Source organism: Pleurodeles waltl, chromosome 1_2 (assembly GCF_031143425.1).
Source record: "Pleurodeles waltl isolate 20211129_DDA chromosome 1_2, aPleWal1.hap1.20221129, whole genome shotgun sequence".
In the NCBI taxonomy this organism is placed as follows: domain Eukaryota; kingdom Metazoa; phylum Chordata; class Amphibia; order Caudata; family Salamandridae; genus Pleurodeles; species Pleurodeles waltl.
In genome coordinates, this window is record NC_090437.1 from 478,362,638 (window position 1) to 478,380,795 (window position 18,158).

Genomic DNA, 18,158 nt, shown 5'->3' on the forward strand with positions numbered 1-18,158 from the left:
TTCAGTAACGCTGTCCCCTAGCCTCTACAGACACACCTGGATTTGAACCCTCAATGCTTCTAATATGGCCAGGGAAGAAAACTCCAGTCTGGAAATAAAATTAGGGGATTTATTACAAACACAAGCTCAAAGTCATATTGGCAATGCACAAAACCATATTATGGAGATACATAATCACTAAGGGTTGCCCAAGGTGACAAAATAAGTTCCAGCGAACTAACATTAACAAAACTAAGCATTCCATAAGAATAATACATATCATAAGGAAGAATATCTGAGATACAGAAATAAGTTGTTGCTCATATTTAGCAACCATCAGTAAATTCAAATTAAGTCATTAATTTAGGCTGGGCATTGAGAAACCTGCAACTAATCAAATTAGAGAAGTACATGTGTGGCGAGGAACATAGGTGGACAAAAAACAACGAATACAAAAAGGGCAAAAATAATTTGAAAAAAGATAATCTTGGACTGTAAGCTGTTAACTAAGATAGGCAAGAGATGGGTAAAAAGGGAACGCGTCAGCATATCAGAAGCTCGTCAAGGGTCTCCAGAAAGGGATTAGATAGAGATTTATAAGTCTAAAAAGTCATCTCAAGGGGCAAAGGCAGAGAGGAAGATACCTCCCCAAGGGGAACAGCATTCAGGAACTCTTCATCAGCAAAAGTATCGGGGATCAGCAAGGCATCTGAAAGCATTAGGGAACTCTGAGATCTGCCCAAAGTTCAACCGGGCACTGCCATATAAAAAAAAATCATAATCTGATTTACCAAAGGTATCCGTCCATGTCACGTTGAAGGTGCATCATCACAAAGAGATCAATCACACAACTCCCAAGTTGAAACAGTTGAATGCTTTCCCAGGTCTGACATGGGAACATCTTCCATTTGTGTGACTCCATGCAAGTTTTAAACGATTGTGTACAATGTCAATCCATGTTCAACAATGTTCTCCTATCAAGGGCACTAGGCTACATTCTCTCTCAATGTTTAAACAAGAGAGACCCTTACTAACTTCTAGTCTTCTCATAGGAAGACGGTATAAAAGAAAACTCAAGTTAAAAAATGAATCAGCATTTTCTGTACAGTCATGAAATAAAAACATTGACATGCCTCACTCCTGGTAACACAAGTGAATTTCAACAATATATTACATTAACATGTTTTAATAAAACACCTATAATATGCTAATTTATGAATTCAACATTATTATTACTTCATTAATGTAAACAAAACATTTCATTTCAAACCAAAAGCTTTGTATAGCAAAGAAGAGTATTTCTATCACGTTTGCATGTATTTTTAAATTCATTAATCATTGAAATTCATTATTGTTTCTAAATGCACTGTTAGTCTAAAGTCTAACTTACATTATAACACCAATTTTATCCCTCTAATGTAATAATTAAGATATAACCTAAGTCAAACTCTGAAGTACAAGCAAGCGGACATTTAAATTGCATCTCAGCGCAGCTTCTATATTTACTGTTAGCACTTTGATTAACATAAAACATAAACTGTCATATTCTGAGGACATTTGTGACACGAGGGTCTCTACTAAAATGTAGTCTACATCACAAGTAAAGGCGATATGGAATGCTCATTTCAAGATGTAAAGTAGTATTAAATGCTAAGCTATTGTAGGCCAGAGTCCTTACTAATATCCATTTGGACAGTCCAGCTGACGTGGATGCCAGTTGTGCAATTTTGGCAGATTATTGTATCTTACTGTCATTTACAGGCAAGAGACTGTTTGGTTATAACGTTTAACGAATCGTCTCAAATCCTTTCTGTAAAAATGTGTTCTTCCATGGACAATTGATCTCTGAAATTTTATGTAGGTTTGTAATGGTGGAAAGGTTTAGTATATTAAGAGTTGGACCAGAGTATCTCTTCTACATTGATTGCTATGAAAGTTTCTCTCTTCATACTGTCACTCTTTAGATCATTTACTAGAACTTTGAAATATGTCATTTTCTAAAATGTGAATTTCACATGTTGTGACCAGCAGACTTGTTAACCCATTTGGGAGGCAGTTGAAGTGTGTAGAAAAAAGGTTCAGGGAGATAAGAAGGCTTAAGGTAAGCAGAATAATGTAAATTGTAGAAATGAGTTTCTCCAATTGAAAAAATGTTCCAGTGTTTGCTTCTTGGTTGCCCTTAGGTTCCTTTTCTTTAATACTGGAAATACGTGAGATGGTTTGCCTGTAAAGCAGTGGACGCCAGTGTAGCACATCTCCAAATATCTGGTGATTACTTGTCTACTGTCATAAAAGAAAACTGTATTTAAACATACATTTTGTGATAGAGAATGCAGGTAGGAGGAGTTGAAAAGTAAGTGTTTTCCCTAACAGGAAAAAAAACATTGCTTTTATTGATTGAGAAGCCTATGAAAGGCTCCCAAAGCAGCTACAAAATAGATATATTTGAAGTAGCAACCAAAAATGACCACAATTAATAAAGGGTCACCAGTCTTTTCAGAAACTAGTGTTGTCTGGACTTTCTCCAGATAATGTGTGATATTTGTTGTCCCAGATAACATTATTAGAAGATGATTGTAATTTTCATAGAAATATATTTGGGACCATCCAATGAAGTGCCCGTAACAAACATTTTAAACGAGATAGCATCATAGTTATATAAATTATAATACTAAGGATTAGTGTGACATGAAATTTATCCCATTGTGAAGTATCTGATTTTAGTTAATAAAATAGTACTTGGTAATTCTGCTCAAATAAATCTGAAAATGTGATAATTATGGCCCAGGTATTATAAAAGATTTACATTTTTCTCCAGGTTCATATCTTCCCCGGCACACATAATCCAATATCCGAACTACATGCAAAACCTTGTTAATTAATTTTTTTTAAAGTGGTGTTCAATCCTAAAGTCTCTTTAATTCACAAACTTGTATCTGTTTGGCAAAAGGAGCAGCAAATTGTGATTAGCCAAAGTTTAGATGCAGAACCTCCAAAAAATCAACTTACTAGTGAGATGTCAAGGGCCTGTACATTTTAGTTTACTGAGATGCCACCATCAAATTCAGGGTTCCACAAATAGTGTAGGCCCTTCTGTCAGCTGAAACATCTACATGCAATCAGGTGTTTGTGAACAGTGACCTCAGGACTAAGGCTAGTTAAAAATATTTGGAAAAGGCAAAATATACCCTTCTTTATTCAGCTGTGGAGAAAAATTGTACTACAAACACACCTACGAAACCTGCAGACTCACGTTCTGAGTGTTTCTTGCTGTTCCTCCAATTTGTGGAGACCTCACTAGATGATCAAGGTTAAGGGAGAACCATGTTTCTCTACAGAGAACCAAATCAACTGCACAAATGAAAATATTTGCTGTTTGCGAGCCCAATGCTGAGAGGACATTCACATTTTTTTCATCCATGGTGGGCAGAAGTGAATTTTGCAGAATTTAATCTCCTCGCTGAACCACTGAGATAAGGCAGCAGTCTCAACCCTCCTGGGACTTATGAGGATTCCCTCCCGGAGGGCTACAATGAAGTTAAGTTTTATGTATTTTGATGTTTGGAGCCTGCATGTATGTATGAATGTATGTATGAATGTATGTATTTATTATTGTGAACGGGTGTATGTGTGTTCATGTGTGAATGCATGTGTGTGTGAGGGTGTGTATGTGCATGTGTGCCCCCGCACCCCTCCCTGCTAAAATTACCAGTTGCTACTGCATTTTCCACTCATGCGCAGAATGCTGCACTGCTGGTGTACATATCTGTTCATTTGGGGAGTGCTGGCTGTAAGGAGGAGCACCCTGGAGCAGCGCTTGAGAGTTGTGCTGCAAAGTGACTGCCAGTCTGGATTAAAATCTGACATTAATCTGACCATCTTGCTACAGCTGTCGGCAGCCTGGGCGGGTCTGTGCCACTGAGACGTTGGGCAGCCTGCACAAGTCTGCATCTCCTTCCTTGCAGCCTTCAGGGCCAGCCGCAAGGTAGTCTACCAATGCGTTGCTGCTATGTATGCTGATCGCCTGGCCTTGCAAGCATCCAAATCCCTTCTTGTGGAGAGATGAGCATAGAGGAGCTCTACCGCTGAACATCTGTCCTCTGGCTCCCAGTAAGATACATAAATATGCATCAGCCTATGCTGTTTTATATCTCCTCCTCCTGGGAGCTGGAGAGGAGTGTGAGGCTTCCTCCACGGCCCAGAGAACTGGCCACGAGGCGTGGCCCTCTGGGATGCCAATATTTGCTGATTGGCACAGCTGAAGAGTGGTGTACTCATTGGAGGTAAGGAGCCGCACGGAAATGAGCATTTCCTCTGGACATACACCGTATTGGTGAGCCAATAAAGCAATCTCTCCACGTGCGGTGGTCCTGTTCCGCTGATGCATAGCCTGCTGGGGTGTGCTCCCTTCCCTATGGGAGTCCTTGGCTGATTGCCGGACTGTGCTAGTCTGGGGATCGGCCTGGGCCTCGATCCAGCTTTCGCTGCAGGAGCTCACCTAGCTGGTACACCTGAAGAGTCTAATGGGACACTGCCCTTTGACTCTGGACTACATGGCACTCCCTATGAGGAGGTGCTTGGGAGGTCCCTTCATTGATGCTGGGCTTCTCCTCCCACCCTACACCCCCACACTGCAGCTGGTAGTGGGCCACTGATTGAGAACTCAGAGATCGTGGTCTGCCCATGCCTCACAATTATTGGGGGCATTGCGGGACTATCACCTGTGGACTCCAGAGAAGGACAGGAGGCCCCTGGACCTGAGAGGGGTCGTACTGCCCTAAGAAGCTCCCCTTCACCATTATATGCCCTCTGATGGATATGGGCCCTAGGACCTTCATGACTATATCGAAGAAACTTTGAGGCCCTGATGTATGCTCCTTCCAAGCGCCAAAATTATAAGGAGTTTGTGGGTCTCAACTCTACATGATCAGACCGAGTGTACTAATTTATTGAAGTTGTGAGGAAGTATCGCCCACAGGCAATATTATGTTGACAACGACTCTTGGGCTCAACATTGGAAAACATGAAGGTCTCGCTTGGGAGGAAGACACCCTACAGACAAACAGACGTGGAGGAGGAGAGTACCCATCAGCGGTAGACCTTGCGCGGGCTGACTCAGACTCTGACATGAAAGTCTTGCACACTGAGGTGTGACAAAGTATGCACACAATCAACTCTAAGATGGATACCGTCGCTAACGGGGTAGACCAAATGAACGACAAGCTAGAAAAGCATGATGGCTGCCTTGACCAGCAGGAACAGTGAGTCTCTGATGTGAAGGACGACTGCACAGCATGAAATGACAACTGCTGTGAATGGAAAAGGTGCTGGAGGTCATCAAGGCTAAGAATGAGGACCTTGAGGCTTGTTCCTGGTGGCCTGCCAAGTCCACAAGCTTTAGGGAAAATTGAACTTTATATTAAGCTCTGTTGAGAAAACTATAGTAGAGCTACAAGAAAGGAACCCAAGTTGGTCCAAGCTACCTGTATCTTTGGCTGGGAAGGTGGCTACAGACAAAATGGTGTTCCTGCCTAATTTGCTTTACCTTGTCGTCAATATCCCCATGCCATGGACAAGGGCCTTCCTTGACGGACTCGATTCCCTCCTGATAACACTTCCCTGTGATGTGTGACAGACTAAACTGTCATGGGAGATATTGCTCTTACCATTTAACCAGGGCAGCAGTGGTACCCCATCCTTGAGCTCTATTATTATTGAGCACAGATGTAGTTTGCACATTTATAGAACCACCCAGAACCGTACGTCCTGCACATATCAGTAGGATTGGACAGTGCTGCCCCCTGCCCTTTTAACACCATCCTATGTGTTACAATGAGGCTCCTGAGGAGCAGTTTGGACACTGTGGCTTGTACTGTTAGGGGATGGGATGGACTCCACCTAAGGTGTTATCTAGCTTTTGTTTACGTAACGTAGCTGTCACTAGCTAGAAACCAGACTATAGGCCTCATTACTACTCTGGTGGTCCTAAAAACGGATATTAAATCTCTGCCAAGCTACCAGAGGAATGAGCACAGGTTAATTTGGGTTTTGTTTGTGGCTTCTTCCTGACAAGGATTGTGGTTGCTGCTTGAGTGGAGTTTCACCGCCCCAACCAGTACCCCAATTTCTTACACTCACTAGCTTCTTATCTTTTTCCATCTCACAAATGTCTGCCTTTGTATAAACATCACCTCTATTTAATGTATTTCTCGCAACTTCCTCTTTTCTCTCTACTCCACGTTTCTTTTTTCTCCTCCTTTCTCTGTTCCCCACTGCTCTCTTTACCTGTCCTTTTTTTCTATACCTCTTGTCATTTTTAGGTCGAACTTGGCAGCATGCAGTGCTATCTGCAAAACAGGTATTCAGTCTAGGGGCTTTAAACCGCGTGCACTCTTGCCATTCCCTTTCTTGTGCTTGTCTTAAATACTTCCTTTTTACTGGTGCATTTGTCTAAATGTCCCTGTATTTGAGTGCTTAGTTCCCTCCCTGCCAATTTCACTAAGAGAACTATTGTGTTGACCCTCACATTTCCTCCTGCTACAGCGTGTGATGGCCCCTCCTCCCTCCCGTCTGGTTTTGCCTTTTCTCCACGCAGTGGCTCGGCGCCATGCTTCATATTATTATTGTAATTATTTAAATCAATGTTCCTTGTTTGTAAGGTAATCTTGCTTATCATTATTACTGTAAATGACTGCTAGGGTGGTAATTTAAACCGGACTTTGCGCAATGTGCATGGGCCGTTTTGTACAGCTCTTTTAGCTAAGAAAGTGCATAATCTGTGCAGTGCAGGGTGTGAAGGCAGCTGGGGAAGGAGCTTTAATTCTCTCTTTAAACGCTGTAAAACAATAGGCGAAATTCTAGGCCTCCAGTAAACACAGGCTTTTGGGCACAAATGAAAATATACAAGTTTGCAGTACATCTAATATGATCTACTAGAGGGACATCTTGTGGTGTGAAAAAGAACTAGGGAAAATTAAGTTCATGATTTCAAGCCTCGGGGCTTTCAGTTTTGCGTTTTTTTTTTAACTTTTACTTTATCCATATTTCTATAATTTAAGCTTCCTGAAAATCGCATTCTTTTGCTTGTTTTGTATGTTGTGAAACGTGTGTCCTGTAACTGGACAGGTGACATCCCACTGTGGTATTGCACGTAGGGGAATGCTGCTTGGGACACCATGTACTGATTTTTTTAAGGAGAGCTGGCGGAGCACAAGCGACTTTTAGAAACTGGTGGGGTACAATACAACACCGAAACACCCGAAGGAGCCCCACATGACTCTGGTAAGAGCTGAAAAAAAGGCACCCTCTCGCTTTCCAACTCCTTCACGGTGGTGGTTCTTGTGAAGCAAGTGTGCCAAAGGTCTCACATAGGCAGCGAAGTACATGGCCAAGTAGGGAGCCATGATACTGGTTTTAAAAGGTGCATATCTGATGAGCGTTTATAAAAGTAATAATAAGCGGTCTGTGATTTTGCTGTTACTTTCTCGCACATAGGGAAGTCAAAAAATCTGTGTCTGAAAATAACCAATTTAATTAATTAAAAAAGGAAGATATCTTATCTGAAGTATTTTTTTCCTCCACCAGGCTCAATATTTGAGGATCTGCAGCTTTACGTTTTAGGTTATTGAAATAAAACTTTGAAAGTAGTCTCGTCTGAATGCTGGCTGAATGTCTAGTTTAAACATGCTGTGGTTTGCCTTCCCATGTACGAGCGGTTTTGTGGGCTTTGCTTTTTCCCCTACCCTAGGTTGGTCCTCTTTCACTCCGATACCCTTTTGCCCTAGACACTGCAAACGTAACATTAAAGAGGCTATGGCATGGCTGTCATGGATCCTTAAGCGGCGCGGATGTTGACGTGTTCTCTTTCTAGTGCAGGTGCAGATCCAGGCCTTCGCTTGTATCCTCCGTGGAAACGAAAGGGTTTTGGGTGCGATTTCACCATGGATCACTAGAAACTTGTCTATTTGTCATTATTACCCCTGTGCCTCAGTATTGACAGGCCAGGGTCTATAAGGTCGCTTTTCATGTAGCCGTGCAATTCAGGGCGGAAACATGCCTATGTGTACAGCAGACGAGACTGCATCCGGTAAACTCTCATTCGATGATATTAGCATTTAGGTGCAGAGGAACATTTCAACACTGACATTTTTTGTTGACCTTGGCTGCTTGTTTTGTCTATTTTACCATGATACGTTTCATTTGATGTTACCTCGGTTTCTGTGTTTATGTTTTGGCTGTGTTTTTTTAACGGTTTCATTTTGGTCCATCATTTTTTTTTCTTGCACATTTTCTTCACTCCATGGGTGCCCTTTACAGAACCAGAGAATGATGCGTGCGCCCCATGGTAGGCCGAGCATTTGATGCACTGAGTTTGCTCCGCTCCCTGGAGCTGAGAGCCAGGATGGCTGGAGCATGTGATTGTTATATACATGCTCTCAGGAATAAGCTATTACAGGTTTTTCTCCTACACAGGCCTGTACATGTGTAGAAAAGGGGGGAAAATTATAGGGATAGGCGCTAACAGAATATCACCAAAACATTTCTTTAACAATAGATAGTAAATACGGTGCTCCCGAACGGAGGGTCCTCCCAGCACCTCCAGTGTTTCTCCAATAGGAAAAACCAAACTGATTAAAAAAGCCAGGGCACTCGTATGAAATAAGATAAGAGTCCGTGCAGTTAGGTTCTTGGTCTTCGGAGAATCAATATATAATCCAAACAGAGTTAAAGTTCAGTGTCTTTATTCTTGTGCGAGGTTTTCATACATGTTCATCACATCAGAAAGATTCCATATGTGGTCATCACAACAACATCCAACAGCTAACACGTGTTTCGTCTCCGAGAAATTAATCTCATTGACTTCCTCAGGGCAAAGTATAAGTAAGGTGTTAACATGAATAAATTGCTTATCCTAATCAAGTAAAACTTTTCAAGATAATGTACGATCAATAGAGAAAGAGTAGTGGGAATCACGTGACGGGGGCAAAACACTATTATCCCCGAGTCTTCGTGAGGGAGTACTCATAAGTCAGCACGTATAGATCCAAAATCTTTTACGGTGCGATCTATAAGCAAAACAGTTCTTTTGGGTAAATTCTTGTGTTGGGGGCGTTGTGTCTTGCTCCCCGATAATTAAACTGGCGTGTATGTGGAGAAAAAGGACGTGTAAGCCCTCCGTCTCATCTAAAGGTATAAGGTATAGAAGAGACACAGAGTAAGGTCTCAGGAGTGTGTGTGAAACTCCTCGGCATGTGTATATCCCGAAGTGTACTTGAGTGTGTCCAGAGGAGCTTATCTACACACCATCTCAAGCAGTACTTGCAGAAATGTGTGTGTGAACAGTCGGGAACTGCTTTGCCTAGTTTTCAAGAATCAGTTTCTCTCAAAAGGCATTATGCTAAGGCCTGGAAGAGCTCTCCCTCAGTGCAGAGCGGAAGGAACAGAGTTTGTAGTATCCAGTTATTTGGGTTGAACCCTGCATTCCAGCCACAGTGAACGTTAGACTGCTACAAAGGGGTCCACACAGCACTGTTGCCTCACCTACCTGAACAGCCTCACCTTCCACCAACCACTCAGACACCTCTGTTCCACAGGAGTCCCACTCGCACACATCCCCCACATACACAGAACCAGATCAGAAGGACAAGTGTTATCTTACATCACTCCTAAAGCATGGGACGACCATCCAGTCCACATCAGAGCCTCTTCCTTTCTTCTTGAATTCCGCAAGAAGCTCAAGACCTCGCTTTTCACTTAACCAATCTACCATAGGCAGGTCTAGGTGCACAAACACCTGCTCAGCACTAGGATACGTTTGCAGGTGATAGTGCACTTTACAAATACACATCACATAACATGGAGATGGAAAAAGGCCCATGGCATGTGTGCTCTGTGTGGTATTATGTAGTCTAGATCAGTTGTGGAGAAATTTGGGCAGAGTTCTTTCCCAAAACGTTGCGAAGAAAATGCTGGCCTTTTTTATGAGTAGCCTTGAACACTGGTGTCAGCACCATGAAAGGAAGCAGTCTGCAGTATTTGTTCTATACAAATACCACATACATGCAAATATCCATGCATAGATACGTACATAAGTAGATTGCATAGATATTTGTCAGCCTTGGTGATAGTGAGTCTCCACTCTGCATCTCGTGTTGAGACTTCCTTATCACAAGAACTTGTGTGCTGTAGTTCTGCAATAGTACTCTAAAGACTTCCATGAGCTTTATGGACTGTCCTTTTTTCCCCTAAGAGTTACTAGTCCCACAGTTGGTTGAAGTATTACTTTCTGTACTTTACCATTTCTGTAATCAGATTCTCTAACAGTTCAGCTTTTTATGCTGTGCTTATGACTTGACTCAAAGGCCTTCCTTCTAGCACATTTTACATGGACAACCAGTTCCTTATTGAGATAGGTATGTTATCACATGGGCTCTATGGTGCAAATTTTATTAACACATCTAGAAACCAAGTCAACAAAATCTGATATTCCATGTTGCAAATCCTGCACTGAGCAAGAAATTTGAAGCAGGAGAAATGTCCATAAAAGTGTGCATACCAAATCTGGGCGAAATATAGACAATTGGTGTATAAAATCTACACTCTAGAGGTGTAAATCAATGAACATCCTTTGAAGTTTAGAATACTTCAGAAAACATTGGTGATGGAGCTGGGCAAAGGTTATGTTCTAGGGTGTACTGAATTGATCTAGATCTTTGTAGATTAGTTATGGTACCTATTTCTGATGCCTCCATCAACAAAGTTCTTTCCCAGAGCTCAGTGATGGTAAAAGAAATTACAGTAAGTGGTGTTCGGCTCAAGGGCATCTTGTCCGCCGGGGGATTATCAATCTTTGATGGATTTGAAAGCTTAAACATCCCATACAGAACGGTGGTGTGCTACTCCTAACCAAATCTGTCTTACATGCTGGATGTCTCAATTCTTCAGTTCATCACACTCCAGGGCGAGCAGCAGTGTGTTTGTCTTTTACAAAAATGGTGAGTACTGCCCCTGCGCAGCATATGGGATGAGGCTTGGGGCAATGGGCAGCCATTTTGGGACCGCCACCATTTCCCCATAGGACTCTACTGCGGCGCTTACAGCTGCACAATCTGTCAGAGCGGCATCAGAAGCTGTAAATCTGTATGTGTTCTTTCTCCCTGTGGGTGTGTGTACCCGTGCAAGCATGTCTATCTACATGTGCTAATGGTCTTCTGTGGTTCTAACTCAGTAGTGCAAGTCCATGTGTGCAGGACACGTGTGCCCTAGACTACACATTCCTACACTGTCAAAGGACTTTAATTAATGCCAGTGGTAATGGCGCATAGATGACTTGCCACAAACATTGATGTCAGGAGAATGTGCTGCATGTCTAAACAATTATAAGGTTCCAAATTCATGTACAATACCAATAGCTCTAACTCTCACAAATGTGAGACCTATTGCATTGCAAATGCTTGTTCTCTCTCTTTCTGCATCTCTTTGTTTTTCTTTGAGTTAATCTGTAAACATCTACCTCTCACTACCTTTACCTCTCTCTTTTTCACCCCTTTTTCTGTATTGCCCCTCTCGCTACCTTACCCTTTGGAGTATTGTACTCCTCTGCCTTTCTACCTCTGCTTTTCCCTGTAGCATCGTATACATAATTGTCAGGCACAACAGGGATCCAGGGCAGGGGACTTACTGGTCATTTTCCTTGCACAGTTTGCTCTCTGCTCCTTATCTCTCCACACAAGTACAGTAACTGCCTCCCTTTAAAACCAAACATTCTAAATCTGCATTCCACAGCAGAGTCATTTTACTCTAGCTTGTCATTGCATCATTACATTTCTCGCACCCCCTTTTTTAACATAGATAAGAGAGGGATGAAAAAAGAAAGAAAGAACAAAGGAGGAAAAAACACACTGTTCTAAACAGTAATGTTCAGTTAATCGATTCGGTTTCTTTCAAGCAGTCGTAGATCTTCTGATCAAAGTATTAAGCTCTAAAAGATTATCATTTTGCACGCTTTCCTGTTCAGTAACTTTTGCTTCAAACCTCTTGAAAAACGTTTTGTTCCTTGTTACTATCCTGTTATATCTTGTGCTGTACCTGCTGCTCCATGTACTTTTGTCACTTTCAATAGAGAAGGGTGATCGCAAATTCGGAGCAAACCTAACTACAAATTTATACTTTGGCGCTAGACCCTTCTAGCGCCAATGTTTTGGAGTTAGTAATTTTTTGCTAGTGGGTAACTACCTTGCGTCAATGAGATTCAAGGTAGGCGTTCCCGGGCAAAAAATGACAATATGGCCTCAGCGCCATATATATCCCCTTGTGCTGAAGTCAAGCACAGGGGGCCTTAAATAATGGCGCTAAACTTGCTCAGCGCCATTATTTAACGCCTGGGTCAGGGCAGGCGTTAGGGGACCTGTGGGCCTAATTCCATAGTTGGAGACCATGGAATGGGCCCACAGCTGTCCTTCCCTTGCCCCAGGGACACCCCCACCCACGCCAGAGGGACGCCAGAGGATGGGGGACCCCATCCTAGGTAAGTAAGGTGAGTACTGGTAAGTATTTTTTATTTTATTCCAAAGTGCCATGGGGGGGCCTAACTTGGGCCCCCCTACATGGCACTGGGCCCAATGGCATGGCCATTGGGGTGGTGGGCAAGACTCCTGTCTTTACTAAGACAGGAGTCATGTCCATGGGGTTTACATCAAAAAATGACGCTAGTCTGATTGGAGGCATTTTTTATGCCACTGCCCATATTAGCGTCATCCTTTTACGCACAACCTCCTATTCCCCCTACGCCTCCCCACCCGGCTAGCGTCCTTTTTTCTGATGCTAGTCAGGTCTTACCGCTGGCTACCGTCATTACATAAATATGACGCCCGGCCAGTGTCTTGGAATGGTGCTAGCCGGCGGTATACTTTTTCAAGCAAAACTGTCTTAGCACAGTTTTGTGTGAAAAATTATAACTATGCCCCTAAGTGTCTCAATCCTTAGAAAACAGTGAGAATGCCGTTATTTCACAAAAGTACCTGGGTAGCATCAAAATAAAGCTGCACAGGCGAGTGTGCGTCGAAAAAGGCCAGCAATGCGTCAATTTCTCACTCGCAAGAGAGAACATGCATCGTTTCTGTTCCAGTCGAATCGGCGTGCATTGTTTCTTCTCTCCTGCAAGAGTGTGATGCGTCGATCCGGACAGGCACCTCGGGTCCGGGTAGGCTTTGCGTGGATTTTCTGCGCCCAACGACGTTGCATCGAAAATCAGCTCTCACAGTATCACAAAACCACGCTGCGTGGGGTTTGCATCATTATCAGCCTCTGTTAGCAGGTGTTGCGTGTCATTTCTTCAGCCACGTTGCGTCGATCTTCCAGCTGCGATGCAGGTGGAGCATTGATTTCAGCTGCGAAGCCAGCGGCGCATCATTTATCAGCAGCATCACGGAAGGTGCATTGAAAATGTCACCGCACGGCGGTCTGTGCGTGGATTTTCACTTCTTGTCTGCCAGCTTCCCCTTTCAAGTGCCCAGGAACTGGATAGAGCGCCACTTGGCAGGGCAGGAGTCTCAGCAGAGAGTCCAGGTGCTGGCGGGGGAAGGCTTTGGTGGCCCTGAGACTTCAACAACAGGAAGCAAGCTCAGTTCAAGCCCTTGGAGATTCTTCTCAAGCAGGAATGAATGCACAACAAAGTTCAGTCTTTGTCCCCTTTCACAGGCAGAAGCAGCAACTGCAGGATAGCCCAACAAAGCACAGTCACAGGCAGGGGCAGCACTTCTCAGCTCTTCTCTTTTGCAGAGGCTCCTCTTGATTCCAGAAGTGATATAATTTTCAGGGGCTTTGGGTGCTCTTCTTATACCCCTTTCTGTCTTTGAAGTAGTCCTACTTCAAAGAGAAGTCTCTGTTGTTGAAAAGATCATGCCTTGCCCAGGCCAGGCCCAAGACACACACCAGGGTTGGAGACTGCATTGTGTGAAGCCAGGCACAGCCTTTTCAGGTGTACGTGACCACTCGTCTCCTCCCCTCAGCCCAGATGGCCCATCAGGAAATGCAGGCAACACCCCAGCTCCCTTTGTGTCACTGTCTAGAGAATGGTGCAAACAGCCCAACCATCAAACTGACCCTGACCCTGACAGGGAATCCACAAACAGACAGAGTCACAGAATGGTTTAAAGCAAGAAAATGCCTACTTTCTGAAAGTGGCATTTTCAAACACACAATGTATTTTTAAATTGTGAGCGCATAGACCATAAACTCCATAAGCTCCCAAAGGGAGTCTGCACTTTAATAATATTTAAAGCAGCCCCCATGTTAACCTATGAGAGAGATAGGCCTTGCAACCGTGAAAACCGAATTTGGCAGTATTTCACTGTTAGGACATGTAAAATACATAAGTACATGTCCCACTTTTAACATACACTGCACCCTGCCTTTGGGGCTACGTAGGGCCTACCTCAAGCGTGCCTTTCATGTATAAAAAGGGAAGGTTTAGGCCTGGCATGTGGGTACACTTGCCAAGTCGAACTGGAATTTAAAACTGCGCACACAGACACTGCAGTGGCAGGCCTGAGCCATGTTTACAAGACTAATAATATGGGTGGCACAACCAATGCTGCAGGCACACTAGTAGCATTTGATTTACAGGCCCTGGGCACCTCTAGTGCACAGTACCAGGGACTTATTAGTAAATCAGATATGCCAATCATGGAAAGCCAATTTACACAGACATTTTATATAAGAGCACTTGCACTTTAGCACTAGATAGCAGTAGTAAAGTGCACACAGTAACAAAAACAGCAAAAACACAACAACTTGGGAAACAATGGCAAAAAGTTAGGGGATACCCCGCCAAGGATGCCAAGTCAAACAATCTGCATAATACTTTATCTTTTCTTTAGCTTCTTTGCCTGTTTTCACAATTTCAGCATGGTCCTTTGGCGGACTTGTCGGGAGATGTGGTAAAAGAGTTTGCCAAGATTGACCAAACATTAGCTCAAAGGGACATTTCCCTGTAGAACCATGGCGTGTATTCCGATAACAATGCAAGACTTGAGCTAAAGCCTGATTTATGGAACTTTGAGAAAGTTTCACTCTTTGTGTAGCTTTTTAAATAGTGGCCGCTAACCTTTCCACCATTCTATTTGCTTGAGGCCACATTGGGGTTATTTTCCTGTGTGTAAATCCCAAATAATTCATAAACTTTAAAAACTCTTTTTCCACTGAACAGTGGTCCATTATCCATTCTTAACACATCTGGTATTCTCCATGCACAGAAAACATCATTTAGAACAGAAAGGACAGCGGAAGCTTATCAACAGCAAATAATGTCCAGAATACAAAGCACCAAATCTGTTTTCACAATAAACCATACCACATGTGGTAATCTAAACGTGAAATTCTTCCTTGTTCCTTTCTTTGGTATCACATTGACATGAATTAGATGTTTGTACAAACTCTTCCACTTGCCTATCTTTGAAACCATATTTGTTATTGTAAAAAAATATTAGTTGCTGATACCCCTCTGTGACTTTCATGGGCCAAGTCTATTACCCGTCTTTGCAAACTCAAAGGAATGACCAACCTGTTTCCTCTCAAAAGGATGCCAGATGAAGTCATAGACAAATCAGACTGAATATCTTCGAATGCGAGAATGTCTCTTTTTCTTACACTTGGCTGAAATCGGTTTGCACTATTTATTAGTCTCCAATTATTTAAAGTTATTATTTATTAATCTCTTGAATTGTTTCATCTTTCAGCGAAGCATCAATTAATTCTTCCTCTGAAATTAGTTCTGATACTGTTGACCTAATTATAAAACATATGTACTCTTCAGGTTCAGAGGTCTTACTTCACTTTGCTTTCAAGTGTGTGTCTAGATAAATAATCAGATGGATTATGTTCCTTTCCTGATTTATGAACATCTTTAAAATTATAATCCATCAATCTTATTCCCCAATGCTCAAATCGTGGGGGCATTTTCACCTTGGATTTTCAAAAATAGTCGTCAATGCTTGATGATCCATAACTATTACAAAAGATTTGTCATATAAGAAATCATGATAATGGTCACATGCCCATATCGCATCTAAAGCTTTATTTTTCAAGTTGAGAGTACTTTTTCTATGTTAGATAAGCTGTTACTAGCATGTGATGTAATATGTCAAGGTATCTCTCTGGCTAGCTTGCGTTGGACCAAAATTATACCAAGTCCCACAAGACTAGCATCGACTACTAATTCTGTGCATAGTTCTAGATCAAAATATTTTAAGTTGGCTGCACAAGATATATGCTCTTTTAGCCTATTAAATGCATGTTCACAGTCGTTGCCTGATTTAAATGTTCTTCCTTTTCTGGTTAGTTCCCTAAGTGGTGCACTCGTAGTGACATAGGGGGTAATTTTCACCCCGGTGGTAAAAACAGCCTACCGCTGCGACGGCAGCCACCAAAAGACCGTCGCCACGGCTACCAATCGTCAGCCGGATTATGACCACAGCCGCATTTCTGCCAGAAGGATGGCGGAAATCCAGCTGTGGCCATGCCGGCGGATGGCGGTAAGGTGGCGCTGCTGCCAGCAGCAGCAGCACCACGCCAGTAGACCGCCACAGACCGTATCATGACTCATGAAACGGCCTGGCGGTGTTCTGCTGGTGGACGCTGCTGCTGGCAGCAGCGCCCCGTCCTGTCTTCTGCTGGAGGACCCCCTGACAAAAGGTGAGTCGGGTGCTCCGACAGGAGAGGGGGTTGGGGAGTGTTGTGTGTGTGGGGTGTGTGTGCGTGCATGTATATGCGGGTGTGTGATGCATGTTGTATGTGTGTGCATGTATGGATGTGTGTGTGTTTATTGATGTATGCATGTATGAATGTGGGAATGAGTGTGTGTATGCGTGTGTGTGTGTGTGACAAGGTGTGTGTAGGAAGGGGGGGTCTAGAGGGGAAGGGGGGCGGGGAAGACCCCTATCAGTGGCAGGGAAGGGATTCCCTGTTGCTGATAGTGCATACCACCATGGTTTTCGTGGCAGTAAGGTTGCCACGAGAACCATGGCGGTAGGCAGGGTCATAATCCCGCAGGCTGGCAAGTGGCGGCCGCCGGGCTGGAGAGTGAAGTCTCCAGCCCGGCGGTCGTTACCGCCGTGGCGGTCGGTGTGTTACATTGGCAGTTTGGTCTTAGCCAAACCGCCAATGTCTTAATATGGAGAAAATTACCGCCAGCATATTGGCAGTACTTTTCTCCATATTAACGCTGTCCGCCGGGCTTATAATGACCCCCAAAAGTCTTTAATATATCTTTAGCAGTAACTAGCCACCCCTAGAAAAGAATCAAATATGGATAAATCCTGAGGACTGACAGAATTTAAAGACAAGACTTTTAGTGCATCTGGCTTCACCCCTTGACGTGAGAATATGTGGCATAAAATGTTAGTTTAAATTTGTTAATGTCACATTTTTCTAGATTAAGTGTGAGATCAGCCTTCATGGCATACATCATTCAAAGCCTAATCATGTTCATCTTGCATTCTTCCATAAAGTAAAATGTCATCACTCTAATTCAGAAAATTCTTCCCTGGTCTTATTATATTCTTTATAATTTCTTGAAAGATCTCTGCAGCTGAACATATGACAAGATTTTGCCTCTTGTACCAAAACAACCTAAGATGTGTAGAAAACGTTATATACCTATTTTCCAGCTGGTAATTTACCTTGTATAAATCTAATTTTGAAAAAGCAGTAGCTCCATTAACACTGCTAATCATGTCATTCAAATGCGGCCCTGGATGTCTCTTTCTTAATAGGTGTGTTAGGCACCTGCATGTTGACACAAATTCTCATTTCTTCTGTGTTTTGTTTCGTGACCACTACAAGAGGAGACAACCATGTTGTCAGACCAGTAACGGGCTCATGAATATCTTGTTGAAGTAAAGAATTTATTCATTTTAACACTTTGTTCTGCAAGTGTATTGGAACTCTTCTGTGTACCTGTTCTACCAACCTTACTGCTTCGATGGCATGTGATGTGATTGTCTTATCCTTTAACTTTCCTAGTCCTTTAAATAACTCTGGGTATTACTTTAAAATAGGATTTCTGTCATAACATTGCATGTCATTGCTAATAAACCAATAACATGACCAGTGACATTACTTAACAGACAGGGACCAGGAACTTCACCTTCCAAGAAATGTATTTCCTCCTTGCCAGATTT

At 42.9% G+C, this 18,158-nt stretch overlaps 1 protein-coding gene across 1 annotated transcript in view; it reads left to right on the forward strand.

Annotated features, from left to right (window-relative positions):
• Window positions 1-18,158, forward strand: part of CASP6 (caspase 6) — a 139,715-nt gene that overhangs the window by 52,082 nt on the left and 69,475 nt on the right. The window lies entirely within an intron of this gene.